Source organism: Octopus bimaculoides, chromosome 3, assembly GCF_046866305.1.
Source record: "Octopus bimaculoides isolate indiv1 chromosome 3, ASM4686630v1, whole genome shotgun sequence".
Classification (NCBI taxonomy): domain Eukaryota; kingdom Metazoa; phylum Mollusca; class Cephalopoda; order Octopoda; family Octopodidae; genus Octopus; species Octopus bimaculoides.
The window spans coordinates 34,112,170-34,137,169 of record NC_142930.1 but is presented as its reverse complement, the minus strand read 5'-3'; the positions used below and the strand labels follow the sequence as shown (position 1 = coordinate 34,137,169).

Sequence of the window (25,000 nt, the reverse complement as noted above, 5' to 3'; positions counted from 1 at the left end):
AAGTATATTGTTAAGACGCGGATCGAAAAATATGCAGATGTAAATGTTTGCTTAATGTAATAGAGAGTACAATGGCACTAATGTGAATGCGTAAAGTTCCATGAACATATAAAAGACAAACACACATAAAAAGCAGATTAAGAAACGAATACTGAAGCCAAATCATACATACACACACACACAATCATACACACAAACACATAAATATAAATATGTACCCAACAAAAATATATTGAGTGATTCTTCAGTTTAATGTTAATACTTATAAATATTTCATGCGTACGTTTCAGATAAAGACGCAATATATAAAAATGGAATTTCATCTTTTACGCAAAATATTCTTCAGTTAAAACATATGAAGATTTTGCATAGGAGATAAAATTCCGTTTTTATCTATAGCACAATTATCTGAAACGTACATATTAAATGCATTCAAAGTCTCATTACTTTGTTTGACTTCATTTTTTATGAATTATATGATTCTATATCCATACAAACTAGTCTGTCCTAAATCCATTCACACGGATACTATAACAAGGATTTAGAGAAATAATTTATATGCTCGGGTTAAATTTGACGGTTTTCATAGAAGGAAATGAAAGCACCACATCAAATTCAAAAATAAAAGGGTTTTTTTTTTTAATATTGGTTTGTCTGATACAGGAGATAACAGTTTATTCATATTAGCCACCCTCAGCTTATACCACAGACTCAAACACGGCTTCGGAACTTGACGCGTGTTTTTTTTACTATATCCCTGAGACGAGCTTCGAACGCTTCCTTCATCTTGGTCACCAGCTCGGCTTTAGTGTTGCAGGCAAAGTAGTTAGTGTCTTTCTTAATCACACCCTACACAGAGTAGTAACTCATCCGATTACAATCGAGGATATCAAGAAGCCAAAAGTTGGCATCTGATAAAGTCGTAGAAATCTTTCGACAACCACTTCTGATTCTTCCCGGAGGTATAGCAAAGAAAAGAATCCTGCTGCCACACATGGCCTCCCAGTAGCAAACCTTTCCAGCCAGGGATTGACGACAGTCTCCATCAGCTTCACATAGCAGTCTGAATTTAGCCTAAGGCCCTATTCAGAGAGGTGAAAGGTGAACTCCGGCGTGCGGACACTGTTTGAACGCCTGCTGTGTCCCTTCTAGCTAGCCACTGCTTCGTAGTCTTCGTTGCAGCTGTTCATATCACGTCTTGCCGCCTTCACAGTGTTCACAGAGCATTGAGCAGCAGTCATAATGTCGGTATTTTGATATCCGGCTCGAATAACTCTTTTCCAATATCCAGATGGCTTCTAATCCTCCATGTGAGCTAACGAGCTACAATTTTAATCATTTCTTCAACGCTGTTGACTGTTCACCAGTACCTGAAGCTGTTCCTGAAAAGGTGAGACAAAAAGTTGTAAAATTTATACCCAAACACACTGTAGATAGATAGATAGATAGTTAGATAGATAGATAGATAGATAGATAGATAGATAGATAGATAGATAGATAGATAGATAGATAGATAGATAGATAGATGTGCACACACAACAGGCTAATGTACTGTTAGTCTACAAAAAATCTATTCACAAAGCAGAAGCCAAGACGAGGTTTAGAGTTTATGTGCACTTGCCCAGTGTGCCGCGCAGCAGGATGGAAACTGAAACCACCTGATTACGAAGGGAAATTCATAACTATATGAGATATTCTTCTTTATATTTTTCCTAATTTCCCATTCTACCTGTCATACTACTCCACACCAAAAAACAAAAGCACAAGTAAACTTCCCCAGATCAAACAGTTTTCTCTTTAAAGGATAAAAACTTTTAAATGCTTTGCCCAAGATTTCAGTGGTCGAGTAAACCAATGACAAAACGTATAACTTGCATGACTATGCTATCTTACTTCTCCAGGATACAGTCCACCCACGACCACGTTATTTTTGTATTTGTTTGTTTTTGTCTTTGATATTTTGTGTAATTTTGAGGGTAAAATTTTGAGGGATCTCAGCAGTATTTCTAGCATAGTACGCGACGTGTAGGTGCTCCGTCGTTGGCTCGTGAGACTGAATGAGTATCGACGGTGCCTCCATTAAGCAATGTACAAGTTTTTGTTTATTTTATGCTGTGTTAAAGCGTAATAGTAAATCGTCGCAATATATTTAACAAGCTGGTAATAGAAAAGAGAGTCTATTCAAAAAAATATGTAAAAATATTTTTAAAAAAGACGAAGAAAAGAAAGAATATCTACTGACCTAAATTCTTATATTCTTAGCAAGCAAGGGCTATTGCTATACACTTGCAATACGACACGCCTCAGAACACAAGCTCGCACGCACACATCCACATAAATATATACATATATATACATATATATATATATATATATATATATATATATATATATATATATATATATATAGATATATATATATGCATACATATATATATATATATATATATATATATATATATATATATATATATATATACATATATATATACATATATATATATACATATATATATATATATATATATATATATATATATATCAATACACACACATATGCACACACATACACATGTACACACACATAAAATATATGAATATTGATTTATGTGTTAATATGGATGACATCTCTATATACAAGCACACACACATACACATACAGAGGTACATAGTTAGACAGACAGTCACATAGATTGATTTATGCAAATTGTTTTGTATGTTTCTGTGAATGCGTATATGTGTATGTGTGTATATATGTGTGTAAAGTATATGGGACGTATACTTTTAAAATGAGATGTGACTCTCATAATCCAGGTGACTGCCCTAAAAACAAAACACAAATATGCCTTGTATTTATCTAGACGAAGTTAACCTGGTGGAATCAATCGTGCAAAAAACGTCGATCGTTGTAGCATTTATATTCCGAATTGTACGCCAGTGAAGCTGTTGCTAATTATATAGTGCTGCCTCTGCTTATCGTTAAGATTTGTCTCTTGGCGTAGATGTGCTAAAAAGATTACGAATGTCTTGTCTGTGGGTACTTTAGCTCTCCACGAACTGTTCATCAAGAAGAAAATCAATCATTATTGGGCAAATATGACTCTGTTTTAGTATTGCGTTGCTTGTGAATAAACTTTGTGCAAAGAGTAACATTGTAGTTAGTATCTAAGGTAGGTAACTCCATCCAGAATTTCTTTTTAATAGTCGACATTATATAAGAATGAAATTAAGAAGCAAATTTTTAAAATGTATGCATTTTATCCCTTCCCGCTTATAAAATTGATGATTTCTCATAGTGACTGAAAAATAGTGAGCGCGTATTCCTGAAAACAAAATAATGCTCCCGAGTCAATGACTGAATCTCTACTTGATTGGTCTACCTACTAGAAATAACGGTCAAATCTTACTCAAATTACACTATTTCTTAAATAAAGAAGGTGTGGTTGTAGTTGAAAATCCTTTGATCATGGGTCAAAACAATAACAAGACATCGACATTTGTCAAACGAACAATAGAGCTGCTAAGTGCTCGCCTAACTTCTCTAAGAGTCGCAGCCAAATCTTCCTCAAACTGTGACGAAATGTCATTCAGAAAAAATTGACTAATGTAGTTCTAGATACACTATGCCTTAAAAATATGTTCTGGTCACAGTTGAGAACTTTAATCATAGGTCGACACGGTCCAGGTCGATCCTTTAAAATTGAACTTTATAAAAACTACTCTTTTACTCTTTTATTCGTTTCAGCAATGCGGCTGCAGTCATGCTGGAGCACCACTATGATTTTGTACATTTGCATAACAGTCTTATTTGGTTGATTTCTACAGAAAGGTACGATTTCATATCACCACTTCTGCATATGTTTTTCTCTTGGTTGTTGACCCATTTTGGCGTATGAGGGAGTTTGACACTGAGGACCTCATGCCGGACTCTTGGTTCGTCCGGTATCGTGGATAGAAGAATGTCCAGTTCCTTTTTAATGACATCTAAGTCCACGTTGTGTAGGTTCCTTAATTCTTTTGACAGGGTATTGACGAGGTGTGAGCCATTGAACCCCAAGCTACCTGGCCCTGACTTTGGATGGTATATAAATATTATTACTATATACAAAATATATACTTCTTTAACATGGAAATAGACTTTACTTTACGACATAAGTACACAAGTTAATAAAAAGCTTAGCAAATGGGAATATATTCTTATGATACGGTAGTTACAACTGGGAGAACGATTACACATTTGTACTGGGATACATTCACCTGATATTGCAAGAAGTATTAAGCAAAAAGATTCAGTAGAGAATTAAACTCAAACACGCTACAATGCATAATTTCTAAAGGAGGTTCGTTTCTTTCGGGTCATGCCCTAAAGAAACGCACTCAGTCACAGTCATAATCAAACCACACAAAAGAACACACACAAATCCACGTGTGTGTGTGTGTGTGTGTGTGTGTGTGTGTGTGTGTGTGTGTGTGTGTGTGTGTGTGCGTGTTTGTGTGTTTCTGTGTACATATGTATATATTAAAATATATAGGTGCAGGTGTATATATATATATATATATATATATATATATATAGAGAGAGAGAGAGAGAGAGAGAGAGAGAGGGGGGGAGAGAGAGAGAGAGAAAGAGAAAGAGAAAGAGAAAAAGAGAGAGAGAGAGAGAGAGAGAGTGGGGGAGAGAGATACCCAAAAGCCCTTTACAGATTTATTTACTTTGAATTGTTATTATCTCATTCATATATATATATATATATATATATATATACGTAGAATAGTCAAAAAATGTATACACACATTGAATGATTATGATGTGTGCATTAAAATATATTTATTCCAAAATTTAATAGAATTTACAAACAGAATTTAATTATTTTATGAAAACCTGTTTTCAAACGGATGACACGAAACAATGAAATCGCTTATACCAAGAAATATTTCGTTCGGTGTTGTTGCGCATTCTCGTTTAATGGTTACCCTCAGTTCGTCAACTGTTGCCGGTTTTGACCCGTAAACTTTATCTTTTAAGTATCCCCATAAAAGACTTTTGGTATAAGATCCAATGAACGCAGTGGGTATTGTACTAAACCTCTTCGTCTAATTGACTTGTTTGAAAAAATCTTATCAAAGTGGGTCCTTAAATTACTAAGGTAATGTGGAGGTGCCTGTCTTGCTGGAAATAAAACTCTACTCTTTAATGCTTAGCATGACAGTTTGTCGCACTGAATTCAAGAAAATGGGACCAGTCTCAATAGAGTCAAAAAAATAATAGTCCATTCAATACAGTATGGTCTGCATCATACTGTAACCCCTAGTATATTAATATGATGCTCTTTTGTGATATGCAGATTCTCAGGTACCTAGTAGGTGCAACGGTGGCGATTAAGTGAGTCATTTAATTTAAATGTAGACTTCGTCACTCCAAACAATCTATACTGGAAGGTGTGCATCTTGTACACATCTTGCCAAGTACTACTCGCAAAAGTCCACTCTTCAGTTCTGGTTATATGGGATGTATCATTCGGCTGATGCCTCAAATCAATTACTTGGTCTGTAACACTTCTATCATTATTTGTGTAGTGCAAAATACACAAAATTTAAATATGAATTAACTGCAAGTATTTGAATCTAAATACTGTAAGACGCTGTAAGAAAATGTTCAAGACAGAAAATAATAATAGAGGCGCTGACAGTATTCGAACCATATCTCAGCTCGTTGTCAGGACGGTATCTGTTCTGACTCTCTACGCCCTAAGTTCATATCAAGTTGAGTTCCACTTAGGGCTTCATCTCTTCGGGGTCGAAATATGAAGTACCATATACATCACACACACACACTCTCTCTCTCTCTCTCTCTCTCTCTCTCTCTCTCTCTCTCTCTCTCTCTCTCTCTCTCTCTCTCTCTCTCTCTCTCTCTTTTCTCATCACTCACTCTGACGAAATCGATGTTTAGAAAGAGCCAAGAAACGAGCATGCATACTGCGACCCCACTCATTCTTTGACCACCACTGTGTGCACTCGCTAAAAAAAAAAATTGGTTACCAAGCAATTAAACTCCAGACTAAAAACCAATTCAGCTTCTCAAATCATACACAAAACATATGTATGTGTGCTTGTGTTTGTGTGTGTGTGTGTGTGTGTGTGTGTGTGTGTGTGTGTGTGTGTGTGTGTGTGTGTGTGTGTGTGTGTGTGTGTGTGTGTGTGTGTGTGTGTGTGTGTGTGTGTGTGTGTTCAGAAAATCGGTCAATATAGCAATATATTTAGTTCTAGTCGCATCAGTGAACCTGTTGCATTTCAAGTTAGTGCATGTATTTCATCCTTTGGATTTCAACTCCTGACAAACTTGTAGGGGCTCCGTCGTGACATATGGCGTGTCATATATATCGTATAATATCAGAGAATGAATAAATTCTAAGGAAACCGTATTAGAATTAAATGTTGTCTTCGTCTACCAACATGCTTACAAAATCGAATACTTACATAAGTCTTCTGTGGATAAGAATCAACTAATTAACTCCCATCCTACAGAATACCTGCCCAACAAACAGGAACGCCATTATGTGTTTACTCATGTCGCTAGAAATGTCCCTTATATTATATCTTATTGTCGTTAAACAAGCAAAGGTACATTCCATAATTAGTCCAGATGTGCTATTCCTGAAAACAAAAAGACAAGATGATGAGGTTTGGAATACGTTTAATCATAAGTCTGCTCAATCAAAGCTAATCTGCAGCGAAATAAAGACTAGAAAAATGAAGATATGTTAGATAATTCTCGAAGTAGAAATTTCAATTTGCAACTTGTGACGCGGTGGATATACATTTACACGAAAACAGCTACATACACCTCTTTGTTATCAATACTATATGATGAAGAATTTTCCTATGAGATGTGTGTTGTGTGGAAGTTATAAGACTACTCTGGCGGGAGTAGTTTAGTTGCTGAATAGCAGGAACGCACATATTTAAGATATGCAAATTGTGTGTTCTGCTAATCGAAGAGTTGCTAATTGAAGTCCTGTTACAGTTGTTCAGTGTTCACGACTGGGAGACGCAATAAATCATACATCAAACGTAATAATTGTAGCTCACTGATGCAAGCTATTGTTGTTGGCACTCCGTCGCTTACGACGTCGAGGGTTCCAGTTGATCCGATCAACAGAACAGCCTGCTCGTGAAATTAACATGCAAGTGGCTGAGCACTCCACAGATACGTGTAGCCTTAACGTAGTTCTCGGGGATATTCAGCGTGATACAGTGTGACAAGGCTGACCCTTTGAATTACAGGCACAACAGAAACAGGAAGTAAGAGTGAGAGAAGGTTGTGGTGAAAGAGTACAGCAGGGTTCGCCACCATCCCCTGCCGGAGCCTCGTAGAGCTTTTAGGTGTTTTCGCTCAATAAACACTCACAACGCCCGGTCTGGGAATCGAAACCGCGATCCTATGACCGCGAGTCTGCTGCCCTAACCACTTGGCCATTGCACCTCCACGATGCAAGCCATAAAGCTGTATAGACTAACGAATAGTATAGTGTCTTTCAATACTGAGTTCAAATCATCCAGTGGATCTAGAGATGGTAATCTGGAACGATTGTAATGTTCCTATTTAAGAAACTTCCTTGTTTCATCATAGTATTACTTGGAATAGTTGATTCACACTTGTACTGAGACTTCTTAGACACAACTTCAATATTTCTTAAAGAAGGTGACATTGTCGATTCGTTCGATTCCAATACACGTCTTACGTGTCTTAATTTTATTGACTCATAATAGCAGACACACTAATGAAGGGTTGATATTTTATCTTAGAAAATATATGTTTTAACGATTTGACTAACTCCGACACTCCCTGTCTACATCATTATGTACACGGAAGAACGCTAGACATTGCGTGATACCGCCTGCATATTTACTGGCATGTATTTGAACAGAAAAATAAAGTGCAGAATGACTCATGAAACCACTTTAATAAGTTATGTTGCTTAAAAGGTTTGATTGTCAAAAGTTAATATTAACTGTATTAATTTATTCTGCTTATATCTTTTTATTTTATTACTTTATTTCACAAAAGAATTAAAGTTTTATTGTAAACAAACATCAAAATTAAGTCGTTATGATAATCTAATAGGAACTAGCCTGTTCATAACATACAGCAATGGAATGTTTTGTTTAAAAGCTATATATCAAATGCATCTAGCTAATCAAATTTTAAAATGCGATCCCAAGTTGTGACAGGTGCAACGAGGGGATTGGGGTGCAACCACCGGATAGTAGTAGTTAGGTAAACTTTATGTGAGATAACAGTATTTCATTTCCTCATAATGTCGGTTGGCAGAAGATGAATCTATCTCACTGCTACACTGCCCCCACAACCACTAATATTAACTGCACCAATTCACACAAAAGGGTAACTCAAGTGCTAGAAAGAGCTGTCATAGTTCCCTTAAATTACGGCCTATAGTTTTACTACATTGTATAATCTAGTATTGGATACATTATTTTTGGAAAAGAAGATGATCATTACCAGAATAGCTTTGACCATTGGTCTGCTCAATAAGAGCCGGCCTGGGGTTAAACAACAGCAATAGCAACAACACTCACTCGTAGAATTGGCATGGGTCACGTTTACCTGACTGATTGAAGTAACATATAGAATCTTATATCCTGATGGATGAGGTCTTAGAAACTGCTATACAGGAGTGGTTCTTCCGAAGTTGATTATGATGGAGTTTGCTGTGTCAACGAATTATCTACCTTGCATATCAGTGTTGTTCTCTAAGAATGCTCGAAAATATTGCCTCATCAAACAGACTGGGCCAGTTAAATCAGTCAGCACATATGCAGCTCTTCACTCGTCAATCAAAAATGCTGGCTCACCTTTCAGTTGTGTCTCTTCTCTGTCTCTTTAATCGACATGAAAAGTAATCACAGACTGTAACGCCCAGCATTTATAGAGAATGAAATAGTTTTTCGGTGTGTAATATTTATGAGTAATGATCTGATGGTATTGAGGGCGAGCCTAGCGTGCACTTAGATGATCGACGTTACTGTGCTGATAGCGAAGCAGGAATGTGAGCAGAGTCATAAGCGTAGGAGTTGAATTAATCGCTAATATACAGCGTGGCAGGGTGTAAAGAGACAGTCGACAGTAAGGTGTTCCTACGTCGATGGTTCGCCTACACCAGTAGTTCCCAGCGATTTATTTTTTACCTATGAACCCCTTTAATTTCTATTTTTCACAAGTGGATCCTCATAGCCATTCGATTTTTCAGAGATCCTATTATATTTTTATAATTAAGAATTTGGAATTGTATAAAAATAGAATATTTTGTGCATTGTTAGATTATAACCAGTTTATTGCACATAAATTTTTAGCAACAAAATCTTGTATGGACCCCTCAAGGGCCAGAAAGACCCCGGTTGAGAACCACTGGTCAACACAATGGGCAACCTAGCATAATATTTATAACCCAGGTGATTCATAAGCGGATTCTAAAGGCCGAAATTTTAATATCGGGGTTAATAGCTTTGCATTCCCTCAGGTTCTACATTTTTTATCCTTCTGCATGCACAGTGATGATCCCAAAACAAAGAATTACATCTTGACTATTTCTTCCCAGTTGTTGAGCAACAAAGTAAGTAAAACTACAAGGGGAGAGAGAGGGAGAGAGAGAGAGAGAGAGAGAGAGAGAGAGAGAGAGAGAGAGAGAGAGAGAGAGACAGAGAGAGAGAGACAGAGACAGACAGACAGACAAACAGACAGAGACAGGCAGACAGACAGAGACAGGCAGACAGACAGAGACAAACAGACAGACAGGCAGACAGACAAACGCTTTGGTAACATGAAAATTGTATGTTTAAAACTTTTGCTTTATAGTAACGAGATCCAACATTTTAACTCCTAAGTTATAGTCTCTGAAGTAAGCATGCCGAGTGGAATTTTAAAAGAGAGAATCCGAGTAGTTTAGACATTCATACTTTCCCCAGCACCAAAAACATCTAAAATGGAGTGAAGTAACTTCAATTGAAATGACATTATGATCCGGTCATAAGCTTGACTCAGTAAAAGTCTTACAATTCTTTGGATTCTTGCTTCTAACACAGTTTTTTATAATTCCACTTACATCAGAGAAAATATCTGAAGATCAGTTCTGGTATAAAGAAAGTGATTGAGTGGACGGCTGGTTAATCCGTCGCCCAGATTTTAACAGCACTATATGACCTTTGGATGCGGAGTCTACTCTGTTGCATGCGTTCTCCCACCAGTCGAAGATTCCTCTAACTAAACCATTAAAATCAAAAATAAACAAAAATTACAACACCAAAAGCCCCCAAAGCAAAACAGCCATGATGAATCGGTTCACCCATTTAAATTGAGAATGAAATATGGTAAGTTTATAAGTGAATAGATGTATCTCTGTAGAAATGTGGTGATAGGGCTAATGGTAGTGTAATCTAGCGCGTTATGCAACACAATGAAATCCTCAAAGCAATTGACTGACAACATTTGAAGAGCGGACTGCAGAACAAATTGAAAGCTGGATGTTTATATGTTGGCAGCAATTTACGGAAGTGAGCATTAATGGAAAGGCATAATACTGCATTAACTGAATGTGTCACCAATCCTAACACTTGTCTATTTTAATCACTCTTTTAACAGATTTTATTAAATATTTAATATGTATAAAATAAACATTAAGAACTTAACAACACAGCCTACTGGAGATAAAGCTATTATGAATTTTAATAGGACAAATGGCTTGATGCAATTGAAGAATCTTAAAACAGTGTTAGAGGCTGATAGATTTATTTTTAACGATTTACTCAGGGAAAGGAATTTACCCCTGAAACTGGATATTGAAATGGGTTGTACTCGGCTCGATCCTGAGTCTTTGTCTGTATGATTTAGTCTTCATTTGATGCTGTTGTGGTAAAGGTGGTGGAGAAGACCACGTCTAATGAGTCTTTGTTATGAGACTCTTAAAATCCTGAAGTGGTGATGGTAATGGTGGTGTTGAAGTAGCGATGATGGTGATAATGGTGGTGATGATGATGCTACTGATGATGGTAATGACGATGGTAAAAGTGTTGTAGGTGGTGATGGTGAAGGTATTGGTAGTGGTGGTCATGGTGATGCTAGTGGTGATGGTGGTGATGGTGGTATGATTGTGTAAGTGGTCAAACGGTGATGGAATTGGTAGTGGTGACAGGGAAATGGTGATGGTGGTGATGGTTGTTGTTGTTGTTGTTGGTGGTGGTGGTGGTGGTGGTGCTGGTGCTGGTGCTGGTGCTGGTGGTAATAACTATCGCAGTGGTGATGGTAGCAGTGTCTACAATATACTTCAATACGGTGAACATGCACATTTTGTTTGCCTACAAGTGTAAAATATGTAGCAAGACACGTCCATTGGCAGCTGACGGCCTCAAAGTAACTAAAATGGCGGCAATATATCAAACGTTTACTTTTGTATTCCATCATTTTTTTATTTTCTACTCAATTCTTTTCCTCTTTCCTTCTTTCTTTCTAACTTTCGCTTTCTCTCTCCTTTTCTCTTTCTCTCTCTCTCTCTCTCTCTCTCTCTCTCTCTCTCTCAGTATATTTGTATTTTGCCTATGTTTGTATGTATATGTCTGTGTGTGCATGTGAGAGTCTGTGTGTATGTGTGCATGTGTATCTGTGCGTACGGTATGTGTGCGTGTATGGCTCAAATTTCCACAACAAAAGCTTGAGAGCCTAAGACGAACAGAAAAAATAAGAAAAGACACCTATGGCAGACCGTGTGCGACACCAAACGGTTCTAATAGACGATCATTCATCGCCACTACTGAGCTGATGTCGCTCCTAAATCCCCGGTCAAAACTGTCAGCATGTAGCTATTCGATTCCGTCGAACGCCTTATCATGACCCAAAATATGCAAATTTTATTTAAGATTTTATGCAAATTAAAACCAGAATAAATTTATAGACTATATAGAAACGGTAATTAAAACAAGATAACACACCACATACTAGTGTGAACCCTCCTTTTACATTAGATCAGAGCATTTCCCGAAGTGGACAACTCCCGCTTCTGTTTCTCCCCATGGTCTACCTCTAAGTCATTCTGCAGGATCTTCCGAGGCTTTACTTTATTCTGAACACCCGTGTATTCCTCTCCATCTGGAGTGTCTTGGACAGCTTTATTTGGGTTCATTTTCGTTTTCGTTTCAGTGATATTTTTGTCGTTTGTTGTCAGCTGCGTTTTGCCATATATATTCAGTCTCCATTTGCTTTTCATCCTCACATGATGATGGAGTGGTGGACTTCTGAGGACCTATGGCTCATGAGGACCTATGGCTCATAAGGACCTATGGCTCATGAGGACCTATGGCTCCTGGCATCAAAGATGAGGCGAGATTTTGGTACATCCATGATATTCTGGCAAGAACACCTTCTGGACCTAGCTGTGGTTGTTTCTGGTTCAGCTGCTGTCCACTTCTCCGTCTCTTCCTCTTCCTTTCCAGAAACTCAGAGTACATATGTAACAGCTAGTCTTTCTGTCTTGCATGGCCAGTCGTATCATTTTTCTTACTGCACCCATGAAGAAGTACAGCTCCACGATGTCTCTATAGTATTCGGCTGTCATCTGGAGTTGCGTGACCATACACGTGACATCCGACAACATGTCGTTTTTGGTCATTTCAACGCTCACAACTGCTAATACTTCTGGTGACCCCTGTGTTCTGATATCCCATTTGTTGCGGCACAAGCCTGTAAACAGGTTTGAAGTCCATTAACTCAGCCTCCCCTTGTTCCCAGTTTAGAAGATCATACATAGAGTCAAATATACACTCCCTTGATCAATAGGACTTCTATCAACTGCTCATTTGGGGGCATACCGAAAACCCCTTCGCCTTTTGATAGTTAGAGGTATATCACGTTTTCCTAGCAAGCAGAAGATATTATGATATACTTTCTCCACTTTCTCTTTTTTTTTTGTTAAGTGTTGACCCATATTTAGAATTATTTTCTAGCGGGCAACAGACAAAATATTTGTTGCTTTTATAATCGTTTTCATTGTTAGCGGCCTTTTGTTAAAATTGTTTTTTTTTTGTGTGTGTGTGTGTGTGTGGAGTGAAAATGTCTGTATTTACTTGTTTAAGCATTTTCAAAATATAAATTCATGTTCATGTTAATAAAATGTTCCAAGATCTGTTCAAGAATTTGTGGTGGTTGCATAAACCAGACGAAGACTGCATGTTTTTACAAAAGTAAGCGAATATTTCCAAAATATAACAAAAATTATCTATGTCCTTATTTTTTTTTTCCAAGGTAAAAAGTGGGGAGAACATAACAACACTCCAAATCCCAGGCTACCCTATCTATCCAAATGGATCAAATACTTAACTTAGCCAGATTTGGTATTCATCTCCATATGATAACATTAGGTGAAGGTTGTCAAATGAAAATCAGTAAAAGAAAATCCTACATATTTATGCACTCTGGAACACTACGTCGAACGCCATCCTCTTCGCGAAGATTTCGGCCAAAATATCAAACACTACATCCAATAAAGTTAATGGCTGATCATTTTTGATGATATCCTTTTTTATGAGTTCGTCCTACGCAACTCCATCCCTTTTCAGCCAAAATGATGAGGAATGTTTCCACTCTGCTGACAGTTGTAAAAGACGTCAACCAAGAGATCGTAACAAGTATGGTAAGAGTACAACTTGTGTGACATTTCACCCAAACCAGACAAGATGTCACTTATTCGTTGTAAATGCATCTCAACAACATTGTGTGTGTGTGTGTGTGTGTGTGTGTGTGTGTGTGTGTGTGTGTGTGTGTGTGTGTGTGTGTGTGTGTGTGTGTGTCGGTGTGTGTGTGTGTGTGTGTCGGTGTGTGTGTGTGTGTGTCGGTGTGTGTGTTTACGACACTCCACTCTTTCTGCAGGAAGCCACAACAGGTCGCCCAAAGTAGGCACAAAAGTCTACCGTCTCCGGTCCGTCACTACTTCCAATCAAGAAGGCAAATTGCTGCTAGAAAAACTCTAACATCGACCTGGAGTTGAGCTGTGGTTTTGTTTCCATGTTGTGTGTTTTCGACTCGAGTCACTCAAGCAGCTTTTGTTTCCTCATTAAGAAGAATACGCTCCCTAATTTTGACAATTTCGTGTTGAAGATATGATTGGGTGTCACTAATCACCTGTTCTAATTTGCCGTCGAACGCCATATCTAATCTATTATTTTCTAGTTTTATTTCTTCACTATACCTCATCCATTTTATTTTCATGGCTATCTTTAGAGAGACATTCTACCGATTGTCGCCCCTGTCAACTCTTATTCTACTAGTTCGCTAATCCGGTCACTCTAGGATTTCTGCACCGGTAATGATACTTTTAGCTTCCAGTAACCGGAATTCTATTTATGTGTCCTATCTTTCTTCGCCGTGCAGATCATAAATTTTTGCGGAATTGTTACTGCTGCTCTTGTTCTTCTTGTTTTATTTATTTATGTTATTGCTGTAATTATTGTGGCTGTGTTTTCATTTTTCATTCGTCTTTCGCTTTTATGTTCAGTTTAGCGTTTTCGTTGCTGTTTGGTGGAAGGTTTAGTTGCTTTTGTTCTTCTTAGCGTTATGGTTGTTGGTTGTGATAGAATGTAGCTTGCTTACAGACTGTGTTTTTATATAGGGTTATTAGCTTTGGTCTATCTACGAACGTTATTCACCCTCTCTCTATATCAGTGGTTCTCAGCCGGGGTCCATATGGCCCTTAGGTGTCCATTTAAGATTTTATTGTTAAAATTTATGTGCAATAAATTGGTTGTACTTCTACAATACATAAAATACTTAATTCCTAATAATATTATTTGGAATATTTAATTCCTAATAATATTTAATTATAAAAATATAATAATTGTTTATAAGCCATTTAAAAACACACAAAAACCGTTAGATTCACTTCAACATTTAAATTTAATTTGTCAAAATATTTTCGTCGCTTTGAGACCGCGACCTGTTCACTGACAAGCAGCACGGAATTTTGTCAGGGAACAGGTCGCGGTCCCCAAAGCGACGAAAATATTTTGACAAATTAAATTTAAATGTTGAAGTGAATCTAACGGTTTTTGTGTGTTTTAAATGGCTTATAAACACCTTCCACGTTGCAATTGTTTTTGCTTCAGCACACGATCTCAGATCAGGTCACTTGCTATGCAAGTTCATCTCCGTAAAAATATAATAGGATTTTTTAAACATTGAATGACTATAGGGGTCTAGTAGAATAAAACAAAAATCAAAGGGGTCCATAGGTAAAACATGGTTAAGAACCACTACTCTATGTAGTATACCAATTTGCTGTTATTGTTGCTTTTTTTTTTATTAACCAACTTAATGGTGACAAACATAGGGTGGACCAGAAATACTTTTTTCTTACAATATCCCATCTACTGAGATATTCCTGTGTGGTGGAGCCTACAGTCACCGTGTTGTTGACTATCATACGATCTGTCATTTTATTTCGCTGTTATTTTAATACAGTTCCCCATGGTGTCATCAAATTTGTATATTTCCAGTAGCTTGAGAAACCAACCATGCAGGATCTAAACAAAAGCTTTATTATAGTTGATCCAGGCATATGACGGCTTCTTGTTTCATACCTTGGCATCACCCAATCAAATACCATCTTGTTAATAAAGACCTGGTCAATTGTCCCGTAGTAACTGGGCACACGCTCCAAAGAATTTTCCCTGTTTTATATAGATGTTCGCTAATCCTGCAGGATAGTGTTATGGAGAGTATTTTATAGATTACGAGAAGACAAAGAATGAGGTGATAGATAATCTGTTGTCCTATCGGTAAGGGGCTATCAACGAATTTGGGTTTGGATATAATTTAAGAGATAGCGTTGTCTGGCAGGGTAGTACGTCGAACGATAACCACTAAACAATTTTCGTATCAATATCCGGTCTCGTTAACTCCCAAACTTGCTTGTAGAAAACCTTGAATCAGAAATCGTAGTGTTTTGGGAAGATCGTTTTTCAATGCTGGCTGCGCACTGTTATAGCTTCGTTTATTTTTGTTATTTTCAGAAATGGATTTTTAAGTGGATTTCAGATGCTTTGTGTGTTTCTTTAGCGGATATTTTATCAACCGCGTGTTACTGATAGAATTTTTGCAGGCTGTTTTAAAGAGCATGGTTTTTTGAAAGTTCCCGGTGTCATTGCTGAGATAAAAAATTGTATAATTACAATAAATAAAATTAAATGTATGTGAGTGTGCATGTGTGTGTGTGTGTGTGTGTGTGTGTGTGTGTGTGTGTGTGTGTGTGTGTGTATGTGTGTGTGTGTGTGCGAAATTAACTGAAATGTAGGCGCAATCTTCGGATTACGAAGTACAGGAAATTGAAGTCCTTAACAGTTGCATATGTATGTATGTGCATATGTATGTATATATGTATGTACGTATGTATATATGTATGTATGAATGTATGCACGTGCGTACGTACGTATGTATGCATACACTCCAATACTTTAGAATGCATTCTCTCCCTTTCTCTCTCTCTCCCCTCTCTCTTTGTACTTTTGTACTACCCATACAACTTATATATATATATGTGTGTGTGTGTATATATATGTATATATATATATATATATATATATATATATATATATATATATATATATATATATATATATATAGTGTGTGTGTGTGTGTGTATATGTGTGATCGTGAATGCGCGCGCACATGCGACTGAGGGAAAGTGAGGGGGAAAGGGTGTATGTATGTATGTATGTATGTATGTATGTATGTGATCATGTGTTCCGTTGCAAAATCTAAAGAGCAACTCAGTGAGAGTGCCGGCGGCGAAGTGTCGTGTACAGCTCTAGAAAGCAAACGAAACTACAATATCACCACCGACATGACCATCTCCACGAAATTCTTATACACTACCAAAATATACAGCAATGCTTTGACATAGGTATACATTAGTGTGTGTCGTACAGCCATTGTAGCACTATTACATCAACAACTTTCAATGTACTTTCAAAGGTAACAGTGGAATCAGAATAGTCAGGTAATCCAGCAGACATGGTGGAAGGGGTACAGGACACAGTTACATGGATTGGCGGTAAACTAATAAAGAAAGCTACACAATTTCCTTTAATCTTTTACCTGCCTTGTTCACCCTAATGATCTTGTAAGGTGATTGGTGATGTGAATGGAGGAAGGGGAGCAGCGCTATTTCCTGTTACTTTTTTTTTTATCGTTTAATGTTTTTTTCCATGTTTTCTTCATGTTTTTCTTCTTCGTTGTTGTTATGAGCTGAGTTGTGGTGGTCTCGGGTGTAGTTTTTGATTTATTATTAATATTATTGTTGGAGTCGTTGTTTTATTATTATTATTATTATTATTATTATTATTATTATTATTGTTATTATTATTATTGTTATTATTATTTTGTTTACCCTCTCTTTTTCACAACGAAATCAGCCAGTATCACACCTGCCCCTTACTTCCGACTTTGAACTAGAGAGAGGGTGTAAAGATATCTGAATGGTGAAAGGGTGAACGCTAATGAATAAGACGGTTGGGGAGTCGGTTTGGAGTGGGAGGTATTTAGGACGAGAGGTGGAAATCGAAAAAATGTTGGGGTGCTTTTCAGTCAAGTCACTGTATTACAACAACGATAGCCGAAACATAAACACGTGTAGTGTTTATCTTTCAGAAGACAGCGACATTCTGTTCACACACATGCGTTGTCTTGGTTAAAACGTATACAAGTCAATCAACGACAAACATTTTATTGCTGATAGTACTTTTTGTCTCTGTTATTTTTACTGATTTTTTTCTTACTTGGGTGTCGTTATCATTATAGAAAACTCGCGTTAGAACCAACTCCCAGTGTAAAAGATTCCATAAATTAGATACGTGAAACACCTTAGTACAACTCCTTGTTCTCTGTACCTCGTCCTCCTTAATATTACATTTTTTTTTTCGGTATTTCGCCTGTCTTTACGTACTGAGTTCAAATTCCGCCAAGATCGACTTTGCCTTTCATCCTTTAAATACCAGTTGCGTACTGGGTCGTTCTAATCGACTGGCCCCCCTCCTCAAAAATTTCGGGCCTTGTGGCTAGAGTAGAAACGAATATTACATATTTTCCTCGGACGGTGAGCTGGCAGAACCGTTATCACGCCGGGAAAATGCTTAGCGGTATTCCGTCCATCTTTATGTTCTGAGTTCAATTCTGCCGAGGTCGATTTTTACCTTTCAGTCTTTCGAGTACTTGATAAAATAAGTAGCAGTTGGACACTGGGGTTGATGTAATCGACTTAACCCCTCCACCGAAACTGTTGGTCTTGTGTCAAAATTTTAAACCAATATTACATATAAACATTTATAGGAACAGATATGATGTAGAGATAGATATGTAACGAAAAGCTTTCTAGATTCTAAATAAAGATTCGAAACCGAATATACATTTTTCAAGTTCACTTCCTATTGTTCTTGGCTTTTGCACTTAGATATTTATAAGAATCACCAATCACACTTAGAACTTAACTAAGTTCTATTGTTTAAATTAACATTCTTGGGTTATAAACATTTTGAGAGAGATAAACCCATTGATTTCCATAGTTCTCTGACTTATACCCAGCTTTCCAACATAAATAAATACAGTAAACAAATTCGGTTCTTCTTTCTTTCTTTCGGCGCCGACGGAGGAACCGCCTTATGCAAGGAACTACACAAAGGGCCATATCAATTATTAATATCTTTCTCTCTCTCTCTCTCTCTCTCTCTCTCTCTCCTCTCTCTCTCTCTCTCTCTCTCTTTCTCTCTCTCTCTCTCTCTCTCTCTCTCTCTCCCTCTCTCTCTCTCTCTCTCTCTCTCTCTCTCTCTTTTATTTGCAACATATCATTAAAGACATGTCTCTACTTACTACAAGAATATTTTTCCCACCAGTAAACTAATATCAATTCCATGGCAATATTTCATTACCGGAAAGAATTTGGCTGTGTCTCCCATGGAAGCGTCGTCGTTGTGTGAGAGGTGGAGCCTTGGTCTTGTCATTCTGGTGGAGACCCGTTGCTGGGAGATATTACATCTTAAGAGATAAAAGAGTCAAAAAGAAAATGTCGTACTCAAAGCCACCAAATATGTATGTAACGTATCTAGGATTCTCTTTCGGGTATGATCACCTTTTGTACTCTTCCTTGTCGTATGGCTTCACGATGACAAACACATACACATGCTCACACTCATAACTACATGCACATACACAGATACATATATACCTACATACATACATACATACATACATACATACATATATACATACATACACACACATATATGTATGCATCTGTGTGTGTGTGCGTGCGTGTGTGTGTTTGTATACATATATGTATATATATATATATATATATATATATATATATATATATATAGATAGATAGATAGATAGATAGATAGATAGATAGATAGATAGATGGATGCATGGATGGGAGTAGGTTTTTATTAATTCTTCGTTGATTGTTCACAATATTTGGTAAACTGCAAGCGAAGACAAAAATGGCCACACTAATATATATTTGGAATTTCATTCATTTTTATTAACTCTTTTACTCTTTTACTTGTTTCAGTCATTTGACTGCGGCCATGCTGGAGCACCGCTTTTAGTCGAGCAAATCGATCCCAGGACTTATTCTTTGTAAGCCTAGTACTTATTCTATCGGTCTCTTTTCCCGAACCGCTAAGTTACGGGGACGTAAACACACCACCATCGGTTGTCAAGCGTTGTTGGGGGGGGGGGGGGACAAACGCAGACACAAACATATACACACGTACATACATATAAACGACGGGCTTCTTTCAGTTTCCGTCTACCAAATCCACTCACAAGGCCTTGATCGGCCCTAGGCTATAATAGAAGACACTTGCCCAAAGTGCCACGCAGTGGGACTGAACCCGGAACCATGTGGTTGGTAAACAAGCTACTTACCACACAGCCACTCACATATATTTGATTTCATGGAACAATATTCATGGGATAATGAACATAATAGCTAGGAGTCTTCTGTAATACATCATAGAAAGAGATTCAAAGTTATTGAAGGAGGAATAAGTACCTTTTGTCGAACACGACACAAGCATGTTAAGTAGCAAAAAGTTAAAGAGGACAAGAGGTAAACTCACTGAGAAAAACCCCGTGTGAACTGCTGGGTGGCTTTCTATCGGAGGTTGAATTTGTCAGCTTTTTATAACCGTAAGCAAAAGTTTACAGAAACTTCGATCGAGCTATGGAACGGGAAAACTCGTACACATCTTTTGAAATTCGCCGCATCAACCATAACAAATCAGCCAAAGCTGATTTGGTCGAGTCATATTCGCATAGGTGTTAATGTCTTTTAATGCAATACGTTTATATGGCATAGTAGGTCGTGTTTCTAAGCTGGAAGAAACTGAGAACGATGGTTCAAAACTTAGCAGGAACCTTGCTACACAAGAAACAGCTTCCAAACTTTCCTTTTAGACATGTCCTAAAAATACAACTGTGTTCTAGATTTATCATTTTTATCGAGTTTCTTTTTTAATGCATTCATATGAGTTCCTTACATATATATCATGTATTCGTACATAAATGCATAGATGTGCATGCATATCTATGTATACACGTGTCTATGTTTAAATATACATTTAAATATAACTTTTATCTTTTACTTGTTTCAGTCATTGGACTGCGGCCATGCTGTGGCACTGCTATGATGAGTTTTACTCAAGCGAATTAATCCCAGTGCTTATCTCTCCCCCCCCCTCTCTCCCCTTCCCCTTTCCATCTCTCTCGCTCTCTCTCTCTCTCTCTTACCAATGAACAAGCATTTCACTGACGTATGGGACATGTGAGATATTTTTGTTTTATTTGCTTTTTTTTTTGTCTTAAAATATGGCAATTTGAGATGTAATCTCTCCACCAAAAAGAGTGAATTTTCAAACACCTTTCAAATGTGAAGCAGCTGTAATACCAGTTCCTCAAGTCTTTTCATCACACGCTACTTTTGAAAACCATGAAATTATGAAACCAGTTAAGTTAATGTAAACATATCTTCTTAAAAACTCCAAATACATTTCTGACTTCATTTCTTTCAATACAGATAAATAGAGAGAAAGAACGATAGATAGATAGATAAATAGATAGATAGATAGATAGATAGATAGATAGATAGATAGATAGATAGATAGATAGACAGATACATACATACATACATACATACATACATACATACATACATACATACAAAGAGATGAAAAGAAAATGTACATACACACTAGTACTTTAAGTGGGTGTTCACACAGCAAGTCGCCTATTCACCAGTCACCGCCCTTTTGACGGTTTCGATATACAGTCTACCCTGAACTGAAGTCCATAGGAAATTACGTGGGTTCATTGATCTACTTACGGTTTTGGTGTCACATTCAATGAACCGGAAACACACACGCGCATCACATCCACTTTCTCAAACTTTATATAAATGTCAGTGAATGTGTGTACGTATACATACATATGCACATATACGCATGCATGTATATATGTGTGTGTGTGCGTATACAAATATAGTTACACGTATATTTCTATATGTATACACATATAAATATATTCATGTGTGTGTGTATCTGTATGTATGTTTGTATGTATATATATATATATATATATATATATATATATATATATATATATATATATATATATATATATATATGTTTGTATACACTGCAAATGCAAGCCAATGTACTACAATGATGTGTTGTCCACAGAAATTAACTGCACTGCACCATGGTACCTATTCACAGCTATATGGACTGAGCTGTTGAGAGTTACGCTTCTTCGGTAGGAACACAATCTTGAGGCGGAGCATAATCTCTCTCTCTCTCTCTCTCTCTCTCTCTCTCTCTCTCTCTCTCTCTCCCCTCTCTCTCCCTCCCTCCCTCTCTCTCCCTCCCTCTCTCTCTCTCTCTCTCTCTCTCTCTTGCCTATGAATAAGCATTTCACAGACGTATGGAACATTTGATGAATAAGAGGTTTTTAGCTTGTTTGTGCATGTGTATTTATGTATAGGAGTGTGACTGCGTTTGTTGTTTTTACCACTTTGTTAATATAGCGTGTGTGTGTGTGTGTGTGTGTGTGTGTGTGTGTGTGTGTGTGTGTGTGTGTGCGTGTGTGTGTGCGCATGTTTCTATATATCTTATTTCTATATATTTCTATATATGTTTCCATATATCTTGTTTCTAATGTAGAGGACAGAAATTTTTACCGTCATGAACTGTAGGCTATTAGTCTAAGGGAAGTAACTCTGCGATTTCGTTTTATACCACTCTCTTTCAATGCTTATCAAAACAGTTTATTGTACAACATATATCATAGGAAACGAAAACTATTCTTGTTGTGGTAGCTCCTACCAGCGGTTAACAAACTGTTTCTATGCTCAGCCAATGATAAATGATGATGTAGGAGTGACATTTATGAGAGTCATCGATATAGTGGGTTTCGCATATGTAAGAATAAGTTAAAACACGGTATTATATACATAAACTGTATTGGATATTTCAACATTATTTTTATAAAAAGTAGTGAAAAACATGCATATGGGTGTTGTGTGTATCTGTATGTGTGCGAGTGCAGGTGTATGTGTGTGTGTGTGTGTGTGTGTGTGTGTGTGTGTGTGTGTGTGTGTGTGTGTCCATGTGTACGTGTCATTGTGTCTATATTTGTCTCCCCACCACTACTTGACCAACGTGCTGGTGTTTACGTCCGCGTAATAGAATAAGTTCTAGGCTTTAAAAATAAGCCTGAAGGTTGATTTGTTCGACTAAAAAAAAACCCTTCAAGGTGGTGCTCCAGCACGGTTGCAATCAAATAACTGAAACAAATAAAAGAATAATACATACATACATATATATATAATATATATATATATATATATATATATATATATATATATATATATATATATATATATATATATATATATATATATATATATATATACAAGAATAAGGGCAGAGAATCGTCAATTAATAATAGAATTAATAATTAACAATTCTGCCAAGTAGTTCAGTATGAAAAAAACCTTTATCGGTAAGACTATTTATCATTATAAATATACAGGGATTAGCAATTGAGTTGCTTCTCCAACATACTGAAAATTTAGAAACTGAAAATTTAGAAAATTTTATAAATTTTCAGTATGTTTCTAAATTTTCAGTATGTTGGAGAAGCAACTCAATTGCTAATCCCTGTATATTTATATATATATATATGTATATAACGTTGACCACTAACGTGGACATTCAATGTGCTAGAAATAGATCACATCTTGTGTCTATTAAGACAGTCGGTAAGATTGTTAATTTTGAAACCGGTCCCTGTTTAATAATGATTTTTTTCGGTGATTTTGAATGTCTTGCCCGCTTACGTTTTGGTATTCCGCTATATTTCATGTTGAGAACAATTTAGGTCTTAATAGACACAAGATGTGATCTATTTCTAGCACATTGAATGTCCACGTTAGTGGTCAACGTTATATATAAAAATGTACTTTAATCCCCTGAGATTGCAGATACTGTTTCTGAATCTCTTTGATTTTTTAAATATGCTAGCTTCCTGGTAATTAATCGATATTAATTAATATATGATTTTTTACCCTATTTTATATATATATATATATATATATATATATATATATATATATATAAAAATTTTAATATATATATATATATATATATATATATATATATATATATATATATAAATTTATATATATATATATATAATTTTTAATATATATATAAATTTATATATATATATATATATATATATATATATATATAATTTTTAATATATATATAAATTTATATATATATATATATATATATATATATATATATATATATATATATATATATATATATATATACATATATATATATATATAATAATTTAAGGATTGGAGAAAACGCATGTTATAATTGCATACTTTATTCCTACATATGTTTCAAAGGATTACAACCTGTGTGATCCATAGGGATCTTTGATATATATATATATATATATATATATATATATATATATATATATATATATATATACAGGAGTTGGACAAAATAATGGAAACACCTTAAATATTCAAACAAATTAATTTTAATATGGAGTAGTACCGCCTATGGCAGTAATTACAGCTTGAATTCTACGAGGTATGTACTCGTACAAAGTTTGAACTGTTTCCAAAGGAATTTTTGTCCATTCTTCAGCTAAAACAGTCTCCAGTTCTTGTAGTGATGATGGTGAAGGATATCGACTTCTTGTTTTTCTAAAATACACCATAAATGCTCAATAGTATCGAGATCTGGGATACTGTGGTGGCCAGATAAGATGTTCAACTTCACTAGAATATTCCTCATGTCATTCAGTAACAACTTTAGCAGTGTGAATCCTGAAAGATTGCGTTTCCCTCCGGAAACAGTTCCGCAACCATAGGATGAATTTGATCAGATAAAATGCTTAAATAGTCTTGACTATTAATTCTGCCATGAAAGGAAACCATTGGACCGGTGGATTTCCAGTATGTAACCCCCCCCCCCCATCATCACAGATCCACCCCCGTTGGAAGGAGGCAGTCTGGGTCAAATGCTTCTTTTGGCTGTCTCCACACGTATACTCGGCCGGTGATCGAAAATAAGGTAAAGGATGACTCATCCGAGAAAATAATATTCTTCCACTGCTCTAGGGACCAATTTTGTAGGTTTTTACACCACCCTAAACACTTTGTAACGTTTGTTTTTGAAAGTCGTAATTTTCTGATTGAAGCCCTCCCGTGAAATCTGGCTTTGTGCAGCTCCCAGCGAACAGTTTTTGTGGAAACAGGATCCCCCGAGGTGGTCATTAAGCTCTGCAGTAATTTTGGTAGTTGTACATTTGTGATCCTTTATAACAATTCACGTAAGAGTCCGATGGTTCTTATCT

General features: G+C 36.4%; 1 long non-coding RNA gene across 1 annotated transcript; it reads left to right on the top strand.

Annotated features, from left to right (window-relative positions):
- Window positions 1–711: 711 nt before the first annotated feature.
- On the top strand, window positions 712–13,785 carry LOC149136500 (uncharacterized). The gene is made up of 3 exons (XR_016241009.1): window positions 712–1,390; window positions 3,746–3,829; window positions 13,310–13,785. It is a non-coding gene; the product is annotated as an uncharacterized LOC149136500 (long non-coding RNA).
- The last annotated feature ends 11,215 nt before the right edge of the window (window positions 13,786–25,000 follow it).